This window comes from Sturnira hondurensis, unplaced genomic scaffold, assembly GCF_014824575.4.
Source record: "Sturnira hondurensis isolate 20B ecotype Veracruz unplaced genomic scaffold, ASM1482457v3 Scaffold0022908, whole genome shotgun sequence".
Taxonomy (NCBI): Eukaryota; Metazoa; Chordata; class Mammalia; order Chiroptera; family Phyllostomidae; genus Sturnira; species Sturnira hondurensis.
The window spans coordinates 3365920-3387529 of record NW_028095539.1 but is presented as its reverse complement, the minus strand read 5'-3'; the positions used below and the strand labels follow the sequence as shown (position 1 = coordinate 3387529).

The 21610-nt window shown below is 53.1% G+C and overlaps 1 protein-coding gene across 9 annotated transcripts in view; it reads right to left on the bottom strand.

Moving 5' to 3' along the window:
- RALGPS1 (Ral GEF with PH domain and SH3 binding motif 1) overlaps positions 1 to 21402 on the bottom strand; it is a 230959-nt gene extending 209557 nt beyond the window's left edge. For 7 of the 9 annotated variants that reach the window (XM_037036964.1, XM_037036969.1, XM_037036970.1 and 4 more), the window contains exon 1: positions 21186 to 21402. The gene's annotated coding sequence lies outside the window, so the exon portion shown is untranslated. Of the gene's footprint in view, positions 1 to 20697; positions 20740 to 21185 lie in introns of those variants that run through there. The other 2 variants (XM_037036965.1, XM_037036966.1) reach the window with 2 other exon arrangements.
- Between the last annotated feature and the right edge of the window lie 208 nt (positions 21403 to 21610).

Sequence of the window (21610 nt, the reverse complement as noted above, 5' to 3'; positions counted from 1 at the left end):
CCACAGCCGCCTGCTGCGCACCAAGGCCGGAGAAGCAGGGGTGGGGAGGCCCAGCCTGTCCTTAGAAACCTCAAGTCCTGTCTGAGGGCCCCCCCCTTTTCAGGTAGGAGAGCTTCCTGAGTTTTGTGCAGAAAAGGAACACATGTACATGTTAAAATTACGTAAACTGAAGAAAAGGCACGAAACGGAAGAGAAAGGCTCCGCCCCGACAGCCGCTGGCCCCTGCGCCCAGGCCCACCCAGTCTGCACAAGGCGGGCAGCATTCAGGCACACACCAGCGCACGCGCACGGATGTAAGTAGACATGCAGGTAACTGTATGTGAAGATGCATTTCACAGACCTTCCTTCTCAACACTGACAGGACTTTGGGTCTCTTTTTGACATCTGTTAAGAAAACCAGTTGATAAGGAAAAGCTATGATAAGTCACCAACACTTTTAAATGGTTTTGTGGTTTAATAATCACAGCAATATCTACATAATTTGGAAAAGAGTGAGCCACATTTACAGCGCCGATTCTTCCTTCAGTCTGTGGACACACTCAGAGCACACCTGGACTTAGGGGCGGAGGGGCGGGCTCGCAAGAGCCTCAGCAACACACTCAGAGTCAGTGGCTTCCCCGCCCCTGGAGAAAGCACAGAGGCTGCCACTCAGACCCGGCTGGGAGCAGGGCGGCCAGGAGGCAGGAGAGGCCGATTCCACAAGAGCGCCAGCCAGCCAGGCACCTACGACACCCGGCCTCGAGGAAGTCTCTTGGATGAGACGCTTTTACTCAACGCATACGTGTAACAGAAGCACGTAACCAGACCACACATTCCATCCGACGCGGGTCTGCTCTGGCCTTCTGCACAGACTAGGGAACTGTCACAGACGGGAGGAGATGAGCGAGAGTCCACAACTAAATGCAGGAAGGAATCCGGGACTGCATCCTGGATCAGGAGAAAACCAGGAGGCCGCTGGGGACATCTGGAGAAGGCCGTGGTTGAGTTCACATAAAAGCTCCCACGTTGACTCACATAACTGACTGTGTTACGTGCACTGTGCAGCCATGTAAGCTACATACAGCGTATACGTGAATGTTCTCCATTCCTTTGCAACTTCTAAGTCTAAAGTTATTTCAAAATAAAAAGTTAAAAAATTAAGGGGATTCTACCCCCTCACATCCCACTCCATCCCCAGCACACACGCAATCCCCACGCCCAGGCCTACAACCAAGGGCTCGCTGTCTCCTGTACAAGCCACGATTCCGGAGGTACAGCTCCGTGTGCTCAGGCTCAGGGATTGTACCCCAGTGCCATGGGGGCCAAACACGCACCATCGCTGGACAGAGGCCGGGGCCGGGGGGGCAGTTTCCCCTGTGGAGCAGGGGATCCCTCTCTCCTAGTCCCTGCCAAGCACGGAGGACTTACCTGGTAAGGGTCCAGGTCATTAATGGGGCCACACCCTTCAGAAGCATCGCTGGGAGCCCACAGGTCACACGCCTGGCTCGGGGCCCTCCATTCTCCCCACTTGCTGCTTTGTGACCCCTGACGGGAACAGGGCCCTGCTTGGGCTCAGCCTTCTGTGAGTCCCTCGTGCACCCCTAAGTGTGCCCCCCGGCCTGCACACACTAGACACTGCTGTGGCCAGAGGACGGGAAGGAGCGGAGGTTCAGATCAAGCTCGGAGGATATGGGAGGCCCCGCTGGGCAGTGAACCCATCGACTGCTTCGGGCAGCTTTGACCAGAGAGCCCTCGTGCCGGGGCCCCAGCACGGCCCAGCCGGCCTCAGAGGGCAGGCATGCTAATTCTCCCGCCACGCTGTTCCTTCTCTGGTCAGGGACTTGAGGAACCTCGAGGGGAGAAGTAGGCTGGCAGAACAGGACACCCACATGGGGGCCTTCCTGACAAATATCACTGACTCCTGACATGACGTGCAGCCCGGCACGCCCCACAGAATAGAGAAAAGCTGTCTCCAGGGAGTGAGGCGGTGGGCGAGGTCTGCCTGGAGGAGGGCGGGGGACCGTCTGGGCCCAGCCCAGGAGACGAACAAAGAGCCCCACGAGGCTGGAGCCGAAGTTTAAGGGAAACGCCCACCTGGTTCTAAACTGTCTGCAGGTATCGCTCCACATTCTGTGCGGATCAGCGCAGCGGGCAGCTTTGGTTTTAAGATCACAAATTGGGTTCATACATTTGCCTTCCCCTCTTCAATTCTTGTGGAAACGACCAAAGAAATAATAAACCTGAAGAACAAGAAATCAGTTGCAGCCCTGGCTGGGTCGCCCAGGTGGTTTGAGCGCTGTCCCCCTACACCACGGCTGTGGGTTCAAGCCCCATCAGGGCACATCCGAGAATCAACCAAGACTGACTAAGTGCGTAACAAGGCATAACTAAGTGGAACAACAAATCACTGTTGCTCTCTCTCTCCCTCCCTCTCTCTTAAATCAGTAATTTTTTAAAAAAGTTTTTATGAAATTTAAAATTTCTGGTTTTTAAGAAACTAGAAATTAAGAATCCCTAGACGACTAAGCAAATGGAAGTGGCTTGAGGAAAAAGCTATGAGGCTTAGACATCCAGCCACAAAATCAACAGTTTCCTCTACCCAAACGCTCAGTGGCTAGAAACAGACTGGCACAAGCGCCTCCTGACAAAGGTAAATATATCCAGAAATAAGCTCTGACAGTAACGTACAAAAATCCCTTGAAGCAAATGATGAAGTTTTACTAAAAGACAAACAGGTCTTAAAATCAAAGGAGAGAGATTTTATGTCTCCTAATAAGGAGACGATATTGTACAGACATCAACTCTCCCCAACTGAGCTACATAAAAAATGTAAGCTCATTCTAAATCCTAAGGGAATTCATTTTGGAATTCAACAAACTGAGCTGAAATTTCATCTGGAAGAATAATTAAAAATGGCTAGGATGTTTTCAAAAAAGAAGTATAATGAGAAGGTCCCTGCCCGGCCAGGAAGCCCTGGGGAGGAGACGAATGCGTCCACGGGACAGAACAGAGTCCAGGAAACAGGGTCAGGGATTTAGGAGGATTAATGGTGGATCGCACCGGCATTCTGAAAAGTGGGAAAAATTCAACAAAAGTTCATAAAGCAAATGACTATCTACTTGAGGGGGAATTAGTTGTCAAACTTTAAAAAAAGATTTTATTTTGCCTTCTGAGAGAGGGGCAGAGAGGGAAGAGAAAGGGAGGCGCACCCATGTGCCAGAGAAACGCCTGTCAGCTGCCTCTCACACGCCCCCAGCCCAGGCCCTGGCCCGAAACCCAGGTGCGCGAGCCCTGACTGGGAATGGAACCAGCGACCCTCCAGAGAGGGATGAGGCTCAATCCACTGAGCCACACCAGTCAGGGCACAGAATAAATTTCTGGTGGATTAAAGATTTAAACAAAAAATCCCCATAAAAATACTAATAAAAACACAAATCTTTTTTTTTATAATTTTAGGGTGAATAAGTCCTCTCTAGGGTGATATAAAAGCCAGAAAATGAAGGAAAGAAACTATTGGTAGATTTAACTATATTAAAAATTACTACTTCTGACTAGGTGAAGACATGAAAAAGAAGAAAAACAGCCAACAAACCGGGGGAAGGGTTGTTTGTGATGTCACGTGACAAAAGATGACGTCATACCCTTAATACAGAAAGAAGCCCCTGCAAGAGCTACGGCTCTCCGCAGACGTGCGGTCTTGGGCACAGGCTTGTCACCTGCAGGAAGAGAGGCTGAGAGCAGCACCCTTCGCAGGCAGTGTGAGGGTCACAGGACATGCTGGGTGTGAAGCACTGAGCCTGGAGTCTGAGCAGGGCACGGAGATCTTCAGATGGGCAACTGGGGTGGCCAGGGAGCTCACTGGCTGTACCACCGCCGCCAGAAAGCAGGAGAACGCTGGAACACGGCATGGACGTGGGTCGGGGCAGGCCATCGGAGCGTGCCCACTTGAGGGACACTAGGCAGTGGTTTAAAAGAATGAGATGGATCAGTGTTTATGGAGAAATGTCCAAAATTCAGGACGTGTTAACGTTCTCTCAATGCGCATTTACTGGAAGTCTAGGGTGTGTCAGGCACTGGTTAGGTACTGGGCACAGAGCAGTGAAGAAAACGCCAAAAGTAAGCAGACAATCAGTAAAAATAAAGCATCCAGTAAAATATATGGCTTATCAGCCAGTGAGAGGGACAAAAGCGCAGCGGGAGTGGGGGACGGGGAGGGGACAGGGTTACCATTCTGAAGGGGCAGAGTGCATCTGAGAAGGCCTCGCTGAGAAAGGGATGTTGGACGTGGTTTTAAATGTCTATGCACACACATGAACACACAGAAGTCCATCCGTAAGGATATCCACTCAACTGTTTCTTAACATGGCTTCTTAAAAGTGTCATTGTAAAAACACTTTCACTCTCTACTTTTTGTACACCTCTGTTCAATTTCTTTTAAAATTATAATGGGAAACACCTATGAGTAGCACAGTGTTTAAAGAGAACACTGGAAATGAACTTCCACCGACAAGCACTTCAAGGAGGGCTCACCACCAGGTATTACAGACAGGAGGCTGGAGTGGGATGTCTGGTGCTGTGGCGCCACCTGGTGGCCATTCTCTAACTGAGCCATCTCGTTTCCAACTGTGAAAAGGAAGCAAGAGGCCGAGACGCGCAGCTGTGTGAAAACCCACCTTCCCTGTGGACGAGCTGGAAGGGAAATGGGCAAACACACGCAGCTTGATTTGTGGGGGTGACAATGGTGGGTTTTATTTAGCTTAGATTTTCATGCACAGTCTGATAGTCATGCTTCATTCCTTTACGTGTAACTGCAATGGAGCAGTCCCAACCGACAGCTGAATGTGCTCACCTGAGGGACAGCAGACAGCCGTGTGACACAGACACAACCCAGGCCACGTGCATGTGTGCCCCCAAGAAGGCTGGGGGATTCATAAAGCAGAGTGACGGACCCTCAGGCACTCGGTGCTTGGAGGAGGAGGGGTCTTTCCCAACAGGAGTGCCTGGGGGACCAGGTCCCAAGAGTCTGGCTGGGATAAGCGGCCACACCCCAGGCCCTCAAATGACTCGCCACTGAGCATGCACACGGGCTAAACAGTGCCTCCTCGCCGCAGCCCACAGCAGACTGAGGTACATCCCATGGGTGACAGGGAAGCCACATGGGTTGCACTGAGGGCTCTGTCTGGAACACTGTCTCTTCTCTAACCTCCAGGTGTGGGTCAAGTGGCCCCCCCCCATGCACCCTCCACTCTGCTTGCCGCAGCATTTGTCCCCACAACACAGAACCGCTCCCTCTGGGCTCCTCCCTGCTAAACCGGTGCCAAAATATCACTGGAGCACGCGAATGGCCACGCCCACTGTCTCACATCCAGGTGTAAAGGGGCTCATCCCCTCCTCCTTCCTCCCTGCCCACTCCCACCCTCTTTCCCAGTCTCGCTCAGAGGTCCCTTCCTCTGGGAGCTCTTCTGTGACCCTGGAGCACCCGGGCCTCTCCTCTGTAACATGTCATATTTATCCTGTGATGTGTATCTCCTGATACACTCTTCACCTGGGTATCATTTAAGTGATTTAAGTGTTATCTAATTTGCTAACTTTTCCTGGTCCACGATGAACCCTTCGGGTCTTCTTCAGCCAAGGAAAACTGAAGATTCCTTCCTCTTCCACCTGTTCTGATCTCCAGCCTGGTCCATCACCCACACCTGGGGTTTCCTAGGGGTTCCCCGACCCTCCTTCGGTGGTCAGCTCATCCTCCTCTTGATTCTCCCCGACTTTCTGCAGTACCGCTAATTTCAAATGCGGTATTAGGTGATTCGTACCCTCGTGTTCTTTGAGTCCCCGAGCTCCTCCTCATCTCAGTCTGCTGACGGACCATCACCTTCGGAGCATCTGTAACTCCTCTGAGAGGACAGACAAGATGACGTCGGGAACTTCCTTCAGGTTAGTGAGGAAAGGCTTGGAACCTTCCCCCAGAGTCCGCTCTTCCTCTGCTTCTTGCCTGCCTTGCTCATTTCCCTCTCCACTGCTGGGTCTTCCCAGTGGACCCTCTCTAACACGAGTTTTTCTGTCCGTCCACTCGAGTGAGGACAGAGAGGTCCTGACCTGATGTTTACCCAAGGACAGTGTGGATGGACTCCCCTCAGTCCCTCCTCTAGTTGCCCTAATGCATCTGAAGGTTCTTGGACAGGGCTGGGGCTAAGGTCCAGGACTGCGCCCCTCACTTACCAACTGTGACCGCTCTTGACTCAACATCCTCTCTTCATCTTTACACATCCTTTACCTCTACATTTTTAGTATACTCTTATACATCCTACAGATTTAAAGTTTCACTAGTCAGAAATTAGTTACCAAGAATTTTGTCAAATATCTGTATAAATAATACCCCATTTCCTAAGGCTTATTGTACTTTATTTCAAATTAAGCAAACCACAAATATTAAGCTCAAGAAATAACTTAATCTGACTATATGTAAGAAAAAGAAGAGTCACCAGTAATTTACCAAGAGCCAGCAGAGCACACGCCCCAAGGATACACTGGGTAAGAGGCTGGTGCAAGAAGCCAAAGCTACATACAGACGCCTGAGAATGAGCCTTCTCCCCCCACCTCTAGCCACGTGAGCCCCCCCAGGATCCTGTCAATCCCAGACACTCAGTCTTGTTCCAAGCACTGAAACCTAGGCAGGAAGGCTGTGATAACTGACCAAGTCATTGCCGGGCCTTCTGCAGCCCACAGGCATTATAAGGAATAACACTGCCCTGGCCGGTGCAGCTCAGTGGATTAGCGCCAGCCTGTGAAGCAAAGAATAACCAGTTCGATTCCCAGTCAGGGCACATGCCTGGGTTGTGGGCCAGGTTCCCAGCAGGGACATACGAGAGGCAACCACACATTAATGTTTCTCTCCTTCTCTTTCTCCCTCCTTTCCCCTCTCTCTGAAAATAAATAAATAAAATATTTTTAAAAATAAATGAAATTTAAGGAATAACACTGACTGAAAGCTTCCTACTGGCACACACTCTACACACATTAAGCTACTGAACTCTGCCGACTGCCAGCTCAAAGACTCAGTCCTCCAGTCTGAGTCTCCAACATGTCTCATGGGCTGTGCCGAGAATGTAGGGTCCTGCCCTGACCTGTGTGGCTCAGTGGGTTGGGTGTCGTCCTGCAAACTGAGGGGTCCCTGGTTCGAGTCCCAGCCCAGGCACATGCCTGGGTTGCAGGCTAGGTCCCGGGTTGGGGGTGTGAGAGGCATGTTTCTCTCCCATATCTGTGTTTCTCTCCCTCCCTTTGCCTCTCTTTAAAAATAAATTAATTAAATCTTTTTTTAAAGATTAATTAATTAATTAAATCTTTATAAAAGAGAATGCAGGGTCCTGACCACCTTCACACAGGCCATTTGCCAGAGCTGTGCTGACGGTGAGCAGCCTTGAGGGATGAACCGATGTCTCCCTCAGTGATTAAGAGCAGGTGTGCCCGCTGCAAAGCTGCAGGCTCCGCAAGCTCAGAGCCTCCCGGCTGTGACACAGAAGCACAGCCTGCACCTGGGACTTGGTGTCGCCCCCACGGGACTCGGGAGGAGGGAAGCCCACACATGCTACAGCTCACACTGGCGACGGAGTCCTTCCTCTGTCTGCTCGGAGTTATATGGACAGGAAGCTACGACGAAGACAGGAAGCTCTCCCTGCAGATCCCCCCACAGCTGAGTCCCTTGACCCACTTCTCCTGGGTCCCACTAGAGAGCCGGGACGCATCTTCCCACCTTCAGCTGTTTTTTGTCCTTTAACTCAAACTCATATGGAACCCATTGTGCATGTGGTTAAGCTTACCAACTCCTTCAGCACTAGAACCCAAATGCCCCAACCACGTAATGGCCCTTCCTCCCCCTGCTGCCTTTCAGTTCAGGCCTGGTGAATTAAGCTCTGACGTTAGCTGGCAATGAGGTCACTGCTTTCCATTCCACCATGTTCCTACTTCTACCCAAGTGCCACATGGGACTAACCAAGTATTTCTTTCTGATGAGGTTCCGCCTTTTTAAGGCCACGCAGCGCTGGCCTTAAAAAGCACCAATTTCAAGCACTCTGCGGCTCCACATCTGTACGCCGGGGCCAGTGACGGCGAGGCTGGACTCCGTCAGCCACCTTCCCCTCTTCCTCTGCGAAAGAGCGTCTGGTTGTTAGGGGAAGGCACGGCTTCCCTGCACACAGATCACACTTCCCAGCTTCCCTTACTGCTAGGTGTGGCCATATGGACAAGATCAGCCCAGTGGGATGCAAACAGTGTTACACGCAATTTCCTGAAAGTGGCCCCCAAAGGCTGGGGTGCAGGGGCGAGGGCTAGAGGTCCAACAGCCACTTCAGGCCACAAAGTGAGCTCGGGTGTCTGTGCCATTCCCAAGGTCACCTCGAGATGGAGCAACAGAACGGAAGGTCTCCGACCGTGCAGGCATGGCGCCTACTCCGAGCTGACTGGAGAGGGACTCCTGGCACCTGAGAGGGACTCCCACCTTATTTCCTGGTTGTTTTGAGTTTCCTGTCACCGCACCCCAGCCTGCAGGATGGCCCCCTCTGAAGGACCCTGGTAAGGGTCAAATAAGAACGTCTCTCACAACAGGTACCAATTTTTAGTTCCCCCCAACAAAGGATCTGGCACTGTTTTTACACGCAGCAGGAAACCCAAACATTTGTCGAAATAAATGGCAATCAGGAAAAATGAAAGCCATTTCACTGCTTTTTAAAAAAACTTGATTTTTTAAACAATTTATTTTTCCAGATGCACATCACTTACTTTATCAGGTTTTACAGAATATCTCATTAAAATTGAGTTATTTAATACTCTGTAAAAATCTCAAGTTAATACTCTGTAAAAAGCTTTGTCACAGATGTCAGACTCCGGAGTTAAGAAACAAGCACCACGTAGACCATCTCTGACACTGCCTCCCCCAGCACCCACCAAAACACTCGGGGAGACGGCAGAGGGGATGAAAACCTGCCACACCCGAGACTGAGGCGAACGTGCTACTTGGTCCTCACCACCTCCAGCTCCGACTCCAAACTCCTGCCTCCTCCCTTCACAGCCCGATCCAACCCCTCCGCTCCTCCGCCTCCGCTGTTCCTGGGCCCCGGGGTCTTCGTTTCCCACCACGAAATGGGCTCCGTGTTTCCCCATTGCCACACTTCCTCTCGGCCTTCCAGTCTTTGCACCAGCGGACCTGGTCTTCCTCCCACATGTTGACGTTCACGCAGCAGAATCTGTTATTGTCGAAGTTCTTCTTTACTTCCTACCTTTGCTGTACTGGTGGGGTTCAGTCCAGGGAGATACCTGCAGAGGTGCCCGGAAGGTGATGGCACCATCATCATCCTCGTCACCATCACTCACTGAACCATGGCTCTGTGACACTTGCTAAGCACCTTACCCACAGTGACGTACCAGAGTCCTTACAATAGTGCTCCAAGGTGGACAGTCCAGGAGAGAGCACAGTCCAGGAGAGAGCACCACACCGCCACACGTTACACGCCTCGTCTCACTGAATTCCGCCGACTGCCTGCTCGGGGGAGCCTTGGGCCTCCTAGCCTCTGGCTCTCCAACGCGTCTCCCTGGGCGCCCCGAGCAGGCAGGGCCCCGACTGCCTCTGCCCAGGCCACGTGGGCAGCGAGTCCTTGGGCAAAGGCAGGACTGGGACCCAGCTAAGCCTGCAGCCTGCGCTGAGCCATTTCCTCGGGTTCTATCCCACAAGAGCTCACCAGCATTTCACCTTCTGCACTGGAGCACGTACTCCCGTCTACCTGTCTGCTCCCTTCTCTCTGCCCAACCCTGGGGGCTTCTCAACTCCACAAACGTCTGGCCGCTTTTCTTTCTCCTTTCCTGAGGAGCAAATGGCATCTCTGTGTCACAGCAGGCGTGGGGGTTGGCCCTGGTACTAAGGACAGCCACTCCCCTTGAGTTGTCCCCAATCCTTTCTTCGTACTGCTCTTCAGTGGCTTTCAGCACCAGAGTCAGTGGCAACACAGTCTCTGCCTCTGTCCTGCACTCCCGGCCTTCACATTCAGGGTGACACGAGACACACGCTAGACCACCGACCGGCTCCCCACGGGCTTTCCCAGACCAAAGGCTCCTCACTGGGCTCTGTGCGCTGACCCAGCCAGGCATTCGGACCCACCAGGGGTACTTCCACTGCTACCGATTTCGGGCCTTCCCTCTGCGGTCGCCAGGGCGGCTCTCTCACGGTGAGACCGCACCTGGAAGTTCTGGAAGTGCCACCGAGGCTTTCCCCTGCCACCCACGCCCAGGACACCTAGGGGGCCCAGGGGGCACTCCCAAGTCACAGGCCCCCACGCTCCATTATTCCAGGCCGAACGACTGTATCGCCTTCCCAGAATTCCCCCAACAGTTCTGAGAGCTGCCGTTCCTAGGGCCTGGATATACACCTTTCCCACCAAGGCCCATCCTGAACCCCAGAATGTTAAATGAGGCCCCCACTTTCCTTCTTCAGGAGCCAGAGGTTTCAGTCTAAATGATCACCAACAGAAGATGTGAGTGGATCGCTTGAGAAGGTCCGCAGGGCTTGAAGGGTTTGGGAGCAGGAGTGTCAAACTCATTCTCACCGGGGCCACATTGGCCTTGCGGTTGCCTTCAAAGGGCCGAAGGTAATTTTAGGACTGTACAAATGGAACTAACCCTTAACAGTTAAGCAAGAGCTCGGCGCTGCCCCCAGGGTAGAAACAAGGTGCCGGGCTGGACAAAACAAGGTGGAGGGCCAGATCTGGCCTGGCGGCCTTGTGTTCGCCAGCGGTGGCTCAGAGCCTCCTTCCAAGTCCTTCACACACAGAGCAGAGGTCACGAGACCAACCCCTCTCATGTGAGGCTGGCGGACACCAGTGGAAAAAGGAGTACCCATGTGGGGCACCAGAGCACTTGCCTTCAGGGGCAGAAGCAGAGGCCCTGCGAGGGGAGAGCTGGAGGGGACCCCACACACCAGTTTCCGCACCACCACCTCCCTCTGGCCTCACTGACCCTCCTCTGCCTCCTTCTCTGGCTCTTCCACTGTGTTCTGCCCCTTGAGCTGGGGCTGCCCAGCAGCGCAGCCAGGGTCCCCCTGAGTGACCCAACATCCCTCCCACCACTTCAGGGCCCAGCTCTACAGGGACGGCCCGAGTCTCCCTCTAGACCAGCGGGGGCAGCAGAACCACCTGTGAAAGCCCTTCAACACCCGACGGCCAGGCCAGCCTCTCCGCCCCAGGCACCACAGAGGACTCTGATGCTCCAAAGGGCCAGGGCCACCGAACGAGCCCAGACCGCCCTCTGACATCCACACCGGCTGGCCAGCTGCCGAAAGCGTTCCCACGGGCACCCCAGACTCAGAGGAGCCTCCTCCCAGTTCCTTTTACGTCCCTCATCCCTGGGACTGGCCAGCGCCTCACCTCACCGAAGTCAGACACACTGACACTGCCCTCCTTCCCATCCACCACCTCTCCAAGGACAGAGGCCTCCACCTGGGTTTCTCTCAAACCTGCCTGCTCCCCTCCCTCCCCATGGCCAGGTTCAGGTGCAGCAGCCCCTTGCCTGTCTCCCAAATGCCGGTCTCCTCCCACGCCACCCGTCTTCCACCAGGAGCGTGACTGAAGGCGTTCCTCTCCTCCTGTAACTCCAGCACGATTCCCCACTCACCACAGGACAACACCCAGCCCCCAAGCACTCATGGCTGCGAGTCCCTCTGAGTCCTGACCCCAACCACCTGTCCAACCTCGTCTCCCTCCCCTCACCGCGAGCCTCATGCACCAGCAGCACCACGCAGCTCACCATGCCTGAGACGCAGCACACGCTCGCCTGTGGCATCTCTGCACAGTCCATTCCCTCTGCCTGTGCCCCCTTCTCCCGGGAAACTGGAAATCCGCCCTGAAAACCCCGGGCTCCGGACTCAGTCCCATGAGCTTCCACTTCCCACCCGTGAGGCAGCGCCATCGTCATTTACTCACTCCACTCTGTCAGGTCTGTGGGCTCCTGAGAGCAAGGGGTCGAGCCAAGTCACACGCTCGGTAAACAGCTATTTCACGAATGGAAACCATTAACGAGACCAGGGTGCTCTGCCATCCCCTGGACAAGCACAGCGTGTAGACGAATGAAAAGAAGCCCGACTGCTATCCTGAGACCCTGCAAGTAATGTTTCAATAATGATGCTTTGGTGACAGACGGGGACTGAAAAAGAAGAGCTGGCGACTGCAGAAACGCGCACTTCCAGCACAGGTCAGGCGAACAGTGGTGCCACGACCACCGGGGTGGAGACGCTACAGTCCTCCCTCGTCCTCAGTGCCCTGGCCACCCTGGCTGGCTGTCACTCCTGTAAGTCACCAGACCTCTGCCCTGCTGGGATCACAACAGACACAGGTGCCACCTCTCCACCAGGTTAGCCCCGAATCATCTTCCCTCTGAAAGGCTGTCTCTGACCCTCCTGGCCAGGTAAGACCATCCCGTCCACGGTCTCTAAGCACCTCGTATTCCTCTTTTGCAGCCATCGTCATCAGACCTGTAATTAAGTCTTTATATCTTGCTAATATTTGTATACTTTAACTTTGCCACTGGACTGTATGCTGAGAGAGAGCAAACAGGCCCCCCTGCTGAAGAGAGGATGCACACACACGGGGCTACTCCCGTTCACTCGGAAAGCAGGTGTCAGCGCAAACGGGCACACCTGGCGCCCTGGCTTCGCACTCAGTGACCTCTCTGTAACGCCAGGCTGCTCGCTCTGCTCCACAGGTGCACTGGCCTCACTGACAAAACTAAGTTCCGAGAACCTCTCAGCCCGAGGAGCCCCCCTAAGATCAGTACATGAGCTGCTAACGGACCACCAGAGGCACCACCTTTCTTCAGCTGGCCACCATCACCGGACCTCGGATCTCTGCGCTAAGTCAGGTCCACATTCTTCTTCCAGTGAGAAGAAGTGAGGTCACCCTGCAGATTCACCACAGGCCCGGGAAGCGGAGCTCTCATCGGAGAGAAACGCTTCTTCACAGACTCGGTCCGTGAGCCACAGTCCGTGAACCACGGTCCGTGAGCTGCAGGTGGTTGCTGAGAAACTGCAATACCTGGTGGATGTGCCAACGTAAAGTAGGCTCTGCTGCATGGGGAATCAGGACGCCGAGTATGACACCCTGGCAAAGTCCCCAGGCTCATCTGGAAAGCGGGCAGGGTGGACGAGCGCTGTAGCTGATGAGCACAAAGGCCACACCGCTGCTCTCTGCGACACAGCCCAGGCGCAGGTGTATCCAGAGAGAAAGTGGAGAAATGAGCTGACGGAAGCAACCAGCATCTTTTCAAAACAGCAAGAGAATGCTACATACCAATCAGCAAGTAACTTCTAAGTATTGAAGTTTCCCAACAAGGACAAATTCTAATCGTAGCTATCAGCCAATCAGCAACATTGATCACTATGCTTGAGCGACTTACAAGAAAGCCCAGGGTTTCCTGGTCTCTAGAATGAAACCGAACCTCCAACCCATCACTCCAAATTGAACTCAACTCCCCAAATTCAATGACCAGGAAATGAAACTAACTAAAACCACAAGAAATTATTACAAATACCTTTTTCCAGTAAGTCCCAGTTTCCTTACCTCACCTGTGACTCCTCCTCCGCATGTCAGAAACCACACCTCCAGGCAGCCTGGGCCAGAGAGCCCTCAGCCTCTCCCACAGCTACGCCTGGACCAGTGTGGGTAACCCCTCTGAGCTTCCCTTTTCTCCGCCGTGGTTCGAAGCCTGTCCCCACCTACCACGCAGAATCAACATGAGGCTGAAAATCACATGTCAAGAGACTTTGTAATGTGTTAGGATCTTTTATAATGAAGGGACCCCAGATCCAACCGCCTCATTTTACAGATTCAAATCAGTCCCTGGCACTCGCTTCGTTTGTTTGCTCAACAAACACCTGTGGAACACCTACTAGGAGCCGGCTGCTCTGTGCTGAGCACCGAGGAGGAGCCAAGGGAGAGGAAAGCGGCCACAGCCCCTGCTCTGCCGGGACTGCATCACACTGCACCAGAGGAAACAGCCGTGACCAGCAGTTACAGCCTGGAGGCCATGCTAACAATTTGGTATTTTTTCTAAGAGAAATTAGAAACCACAGAGGGTGTCTTTTATGTGTTCGTTTTATTTTAGAGAGAAGAGAAGGGAGGGAGAAAGACCAGAAGAGAAACTTCAACATGACAGAAAAACATGAACTGGCTGCCTTGCTGCCTTCCGTACATGCCCCGACCCGGGACCGAGCTGGCAACCCGGCACGTGCCCTGACCAGCAACCAAACCAGTGACCTTCCAGTCTGCGAGACGATGCCCAGCCAGCTGAGCTGCACGGACTGGGGCCACAGGAGGGCTCTCAGCAGAGGGAATGACACACTCAGACCATCAGGGCTGCAGGAACAAACACAGGCGTCTACTCTGCGAAGGCCACTCGGGGAGTCACAGGAAGCCCCTGTCGGTCACGGTGTCATCGTGTGCGGCAGCAGGGGGCTGGGAGAGCTTAATGGGAAACAGTCTGTAAATGCTAATGGGCCAAGTGCTGGCAATAGGGGAGCTTGGAGGGGAAAACAATAAAAACACAGCCTCCAAGAGGACACAAAGTAGAAATCTCTTAAAATAGTGAAATTCCCTAATTCCATATAATAGACTTTATTGCCACAGAGACACAGCAAATCCTCCTGAATTTATTAACTTGTTTTTCATAAATATTTAATTGCTCAGAAATGTACCAAAAGCAGATTTCCCATGACCTAGTTATCAAGCTTATACAAGAGTGAAAATTATTGTATCCAATAAACACGAATTTAATTACATTCATTATTCTTTCTTTTGTCTCCAACAAGATGATCTTCAAAGAAACCTTTGACTATTGAAGGAAAGCACTTAATTTTTCTTCTGATTACCCAAGTAACTGTCTTAACCTTAAAATAAAACCTTATAATAAAGATATTTAAATCCCAAAGAGGGAGAGTATAATGTTGCATTAGTTCGCGTTAAAGACCCATTATCTGCCCTGGCTGGCGTGGCTCAACGGATTGAGTGACGGCCTGGGTGGTGGGCCAGGTCCCCAGTTGTGGGCGTGTGAGAGACAACCAATCAATGTCTGTTTCCCTCTCTTTCTCCCTCACTTCCTCTTCTCTCTAAAAAATAATAAAATCTTTTTAAAAATCAAAGTATTAAAGATGCAGGATTTATGTGCAAGCACAGAAAAATAAAAAAGAAAGAACTGAACACACCAGCCTTCAGTTCCCTCAGGCCCCTGAAGGAACGGGGCCACCCTCAGGGTCACTCGGCCCTCCCCCTCGCGGTACCTACCGCTGCTGGGGGGTTGTGTGCACACTGCACGCCCCCCCGCCCCTCGGGTGTCCTACAAGCCCTCTGACGATGGTTAAAGGAGGACGCCACGCTAGTGCACGTTCACCAGGCACTCGGGTGTGCGAGCACTGTGCTAAGTCCTGTTCCACAGGAGCTTTTCGAGGCCTTGTAAGAACCATGAGAAGGTAAGTACTGCCACGCTTCCTGCACCCGCGAGGACACAGAGAACAGTCACGTGCCTGAAGCCACAGGGCTTGTGAGTAGGGGAGTCAGGACATGAGCCCACATCGTCCGGACTCCAGAGGCTGTGCTTTCAGTGCCGTCCCACCTGCCTCTCTGATGCTCAGGAGATAAATCTCCTACAAAGAACACAATGGACTTGAAAGCTCCGAGGAAAAACCGGGGAAGGCTCTGCTGCTCTGGGTCTTTGCGGTACCTGCTCTCTGCAGCAAGTGCAGGTGAGACAAGGCTGCCTCGGGCCTCCCCCCGGGGAGAGTCCTGGGGTTGATGGGCGCAGGCGATGGCCTGTGGTGGTGGGAATCCCCTGAGAAGAGCTCGTGCAAAAGCAGGTGGGGACAGCTGTGGACAAACTCAGAGCCCGGGTCAGCAGGGCCCCTGAGGAAGGAATGCTTCCCATACTCCTTAAGGCCCCTCCGCGCTAGTCTCTCGGGTACCTCAGCCATCACCTTCACTTTCACCATCCAAACAGCACCATTACGCCTATACTGGAACCCAGAGAAAACAGTCAGTGTTCCCACAGCCCGGACGGTAATTAAAATGACAGTGAATCCTCTGTAAGATGAGCTTCCTGTCAGGCACTGTGCTAAACATTCTGCAGCATTATTTCACTGATTTCAACAACAGCCCCCAGCCAGGCAATACTGCGACCCCCATTTTCCACATCAGTAAACTGAGACCCAGTGGGCAGCACACTTGCCCAAGGTCACGGAGGCCATGGATGGAAGAGATAGGATTTGAACCCAGGTCTGCCTAGCTCCAGACTCTGAATCTGCTCAGCCACTTCACTCCATCACAGCCAACTGCCTTCTGTTTGCGTGCGACTCCTCCACCTACTGACTGTCAGCTCCACGAGCACAGGGTGGAGGTCATTCATCTCCGTCTGCCTGGCCTTCAGCGAAGGGTTTAGCCCAAAGCAGGAGCCCAGCAAAGCTGCTGAGTGAATGCCCACATGAAGAAAGTGACACCTCGTCTCTACCGAAGTCGCCCCAGAAATGCTCCAGGATGACCCTCACAGAGGCCAACCCGACCACTGTGCGCGACCCCTGGTGGAAATCAGCAGATGCCCCGCTCCTCGCCCTCAGGCCTGCTCCCCCACAACTGCACCCCAGGGCAGGGTGAGCAGCCAGCCATACTTCTGAGGATGGAGTGATGGCGCTCAGCAAGCTGGGCAGTTCAGTTCTGAATCTGTGCTTTTTTTCGGCCTCCCCATCTTATCTTGCAGCATCTGAAGCAAATATTTCTCCCTTCTTCCCATCCCTAAGACTTAGTGGGACAGGTATCACCAGCCATACCCGGATCCATGGCTGGTACGTGGCACAGCATGTGCCTCAGAGTTGGCACTCAAATACCTGGGGGACGAGTAAGAGAATCCACAGTCTGGGTTTCACCAGACCCTATGGCTTACAGGTCCGAGGCTGCCAGTATGTGGTGGCGGGACTTGTCTGAGCAGAGGTCCATCACAACACCCACCAAAAGCCTCCCCTGCAGATGCAGCGACGATGCCGGCGAGAGTCTCCCGGTGCAGTCGGGAGACAACAAGCATCAGGCAACTCATGCAGTAGTGTTTCCAGCAAGGTGTGTGCACGATGAAAGTCAGGGGAGCACGAGTGGGAGTGTCACTGGTGCCCAGAGTTGGAGCGCTTTCACAGAGGAGGAGAAACTTGAGCGGGGAGGCCGTTCTCCAACCACCCAGGGAGAGGTCATCTTTCCTGCCTCCGTGGCCCCCACCCTGTTCACCTCCCCACCATCAGGCCCACCACCTTGTTCTGTCATCGGTGACTTTTGTGTCTGTCTCCCTGCACAGGATGTGAGCATCTCAAGGGCAAGGACTTTGGGAATTCTTTGTGGCTTGCCCTCAACTTTAAGTAAATATCTGCTGGCACAGAATAAAAGAGCCCACTTTAGATTATTAATGACATGCCAGCCCCCTCTTCAAGAGAATCTACCACACCTGCTATTGCTGCAGACGCTCTGTCTGCATGGTCTCAGGCCCCTCCGCAAACCCAACAGGCAGACCCATTATCATCATCCACTCTACAGAGCAGGAGGCTGAAGCACAGAAAGATGAGCAAACTGTCTTAGGTAATACAGTGAGTGACAGAGCTGAACTTTGAAGCACATGTCAATGAAAAAGCAATTTTCAATTACTAGTGAAAACATACCTTTCCCTTTCTCTGTCCTCTGCCTTGAATCCAAATACATGGATTGACCTCTAGTCTATTGTTCCCTGGGATCAAAGCCATTTCTTTCCTAGAGGAGAACAAGGGCTGTCTCTTGTAATTCTTCTAAACAATGGCTGCTAACTCTTACTGAGTAAACATGGGGGGGGGGCGGTTTGGAGTGGAGATAAAAGTTACACTTACAATATCAGTCAAAAACATTTATTAAAAAGGAACACTATGTACCAAATGAAACTTTTCCAATGTTGGGACAATTCCAAAATAGAGCAAGTTACTAAACGAAGGAGCAAGAGTATGGGCAGAATATTACTATTTGTGTGAGAATGGGCAGCGCCTGCCTCTGGGAGAAGGACAAGGGGCTGGAAGCTCAACACCAGAAAGAGAAGTACTTTGTTCCCCTTTGAACTACCTGCTTTTAAAAAAATCCACGTGTGATTTTTTTTAATTTTTTAAAAAATAAGATAAAAACATCGTTTAAAGATACCACTTATTGCCAGGCCTTTCCAAAATACTGACATACTCATGACTGTAAACATGAAAAAGCCTGCATGTTCATGAACATAAATTGGATGAACTTAATTTGGGGTGAAAGAGGACTGTTAAAGCCCTTTTGTAGTCATGTTGAGGTTCACTAATTTCACTAATGTTGCAATATTTTTTTGTGCCAGGCAAGGTGCTAGACAGGTATTTTTAAAAGAAGAACTAAAGAACAGGTTACTAGTTTCCTCCTTCCTGTCTTTCAAGAAAATATGAGGGCATACTAAGCAGAATGCCAGGGCCGGGACCACACTTGACACTCACACGGCCTAACACCATTCTCACTCAGCTAAGAAAACCAAGGCCTGGAGAGAAGAAGGGATTTGACCAAAGCTACATGCGAAGTGAAAGCCTCGGAATCCCCAGTCCTGCTCTCCTTATTTGCTACATGCTGTTCGTTGTGTTGAAAGGCCAGGAGGCAGGGAGAGGCAGAAACAGACCCTAATACACAGAGTCCAGCACAAATAACACCTCCTTTTTATTACAAAATAAAAGCAAGTAATTCTGTAACACAACAAATTTACACTCAAGCACACCACATAACATTTTAGGTGAAATGCTCCAATTAAAACTATAAATATTACACCCATATTATTACCCTACCACCAACCACACTCTAGCAGGCTTATTTCTACTGGACCCTGTATATTGAATGCCTAATATATCAGGTGCTTTCACATATCTTGTCTCATTTGTTCTCCATAATGAGCTCTCAAGGAGCGCATAATCATCCTTGTTTTAAAAATAAGGAAACCAAAGCTGTGAGAAATGAAGAAACTAGTGCATGAAGCTTCAAATGCAGACCTTCCAAGGCAGAGATTTTTCCCCTCCACACTGAAAAGGAAAATTGAGTTAAAAAGGTGGACTGGGCTATGTCACAGAGAGCCTCGGATGCAGTCTTTTCCATTAATGAAGTTTCTCTCCGGACCCTGGATAGTGTTACGGTAATAATAAACAATCAGAAAACCTATCTCCTCCCTATCCAACACACGTTCTAGCCCTTGTCTGCCACCAAGCCTGGGCTTTCCCTTTAACCCGCAGAGCCTGGGGCTTACCAGAGGGCAGCAGTGTCCCACAGCCAGGTACACAGTTCCTACTTCGACAGAACGGGACAACTCACACATGCTGCTTCTAGACCCTGCAGGTACCTGAGATGCCATCCCCATGGTGCCACTGGGTCACCACAACAAGCCACCACCAAAACTGGTGGTAGTGGCAGAGGCCAGCACCTCTCCAACTTTTGGTTGGTCTCCAAAAGTCTCATATCTTCTAAAGTGAAGAAAAACGCAGACCAGTACAGGAGAAACCTTCTCCCGCCTTCTCTCCTGTCCGTGCGACACAGGAGGAACGGCAGTTCGGACCGGTCTACTGGGGAGCGAAGGCACTGTGCAATAAGAGGCCACACACACAGGTGTGGGACCCTTGTCTCAACAGGAGGGAGCCCCATCATCTTGCTTTCTTCTCTCTGCCCTGTAGGAACTTAATGAAGCTCTGGCATTCTCCTCGGTTCAGTGTGGGAAGTTCAGGGTTTGTCCTTGAACCAGAAGGGGAATTCCATAAGGCTCAAATCTAAGCCTCATATTCCAGGTCAGAGTCCTCACTGGGGCTGGGTTCTAAAGGTCAGCAAACAATTCAATGCTCCTTGCTTCCCTTCTCCCCGCGCTCCCTTCCACGGCTCCCTCAGCCTCACAGGGAGGAGCAGTCACCACCAGAGGCAGGAACGAGTCTTCTGGGGACTCCCTGCCACAAGACCCATCCCAAACTCAAACAGAAAATGGTCTAGAAATCTCCTCCTCGTTAGACTCCAGTTCCGGAATCCCACCTGCCCCTGGACGCAGACGAGGGAGACACACCTTCACGAGGGCGTGCTCAGTAAGGACAGTTCCATCCTATCCTCTCCCACAAGGCAGTTACCATGATGCTCATTTTGCAAAGGAGAAAAAGACTCTCCAAGGTAACATAGAGGCAGAAACTCCTGAACCTTCATTCCTGTTCTTCCCCCAACCAGGCTGCCATTTCGGGCTCTTGGAGACTTCTGCTGTTAAGATTTGCAGCAGCTTCTGTATGAGGAGCCGGCAAGCCAGGAGCCTTCAAGTTCCACACTAGCTCCTCTTCAAGCACACACACTTCTCACCAGCTGATCATCGAATGAAAGCCAAGCGCCCGTCCCCCAACCTAGGCATGGCCCCTGTAACAGCAACAGAAGTCCCTGAGATGTGAAAAATGGTACGTCCCAGAGCCTGACATAGGGGAAGCCCCAGCCTAGTCACCAGGACAGCTAGACCTAAGTCCTACTCAGGAGAAGACAGGCAGGCCTGGCCGGCCCTTCTGGCCCACTGGCAACCCTGGAAGCCTCCAGAATCCTTAGAGAGCCCAAAACTCCTGCTTCCACCCAAACCCCCTGGACAGCAGGGAGGGCATCATTCCCTTCTCTCGCGCCCACTCACCTCTGTTCGCTCCTCACCTGGGGCCCGCTTCCGGACCTGCAACCACTCAAGGCCCCACCCCGCCCCGCTCCTGCAGGTCTCCCTAGCCCCGCCCCTTGCACCTGTGGTTTCCTTTGACACAAGCTCTCCGGCCGCTTTGGCCTCACAAAGCAAACCCGTGGTCCCACCTGGCCCCGCCCTCCGCACCTGGAGCCTTCGGCCCCACCCAACAGCCTCCGCCAGCCCCGCCCCCCGATCTGCGGCCTCACCCCACCTCCACCCCTACACCCACCGCCCTCTGTACCAAGCCCCCACCTAACCAGAGCAACGAAGGCCCCCTGTATGGCCCTCGAGCGTAAACCCGCACGACCTAACCCCCCCAGGCCCGCCTCCCGCCCTGAGGCCCCTCCCCGGCCCAGCGGCCCCTCCAGGTCCCGCCTCCTGCACCTGCGGCTCCGTCCAGCCCGGCCCTCAGGGCCCCGCCCCGCCCCGCGGGCCGCTCTTCTCACCGCCCGCTCCCGCCGCGGATGCCGCCGCAGTCTCGGCCGGTCACCTTGACGCGGGCCCCAGTGTCTGTCGCCGCCTCCTCATGGCCCTGGGAGCGGCTCAGGCGGCAGCGGCGCCTTCGCTCGGAGGCCAGGGCCGGGCCGGGCCGGGGCCGGGCCGGGCGCAGCTGGAGCGCAGGCCGACGCTGGAGCAGAGCCGGTGCCCAGCCGCAGTAGAAACCGTCCGCTCCTGGGCCTGAGCGGCGGGCAGCCTAGCCAATCGGCGCGCCGCTCCTCACTAGCCTTCCCAATCAGCTGGTCGCAAAGGCGGAGACTCTCCAATCGGACGGCTGGGCGCGCCAGTGCGCAGCCGCTGCGGCCGCGGTCCTCCCTGGACTCGGCCCCGCTGCTCTTGCGGGTAGACGTTTCAGACTGCAAGGATGCTCAGC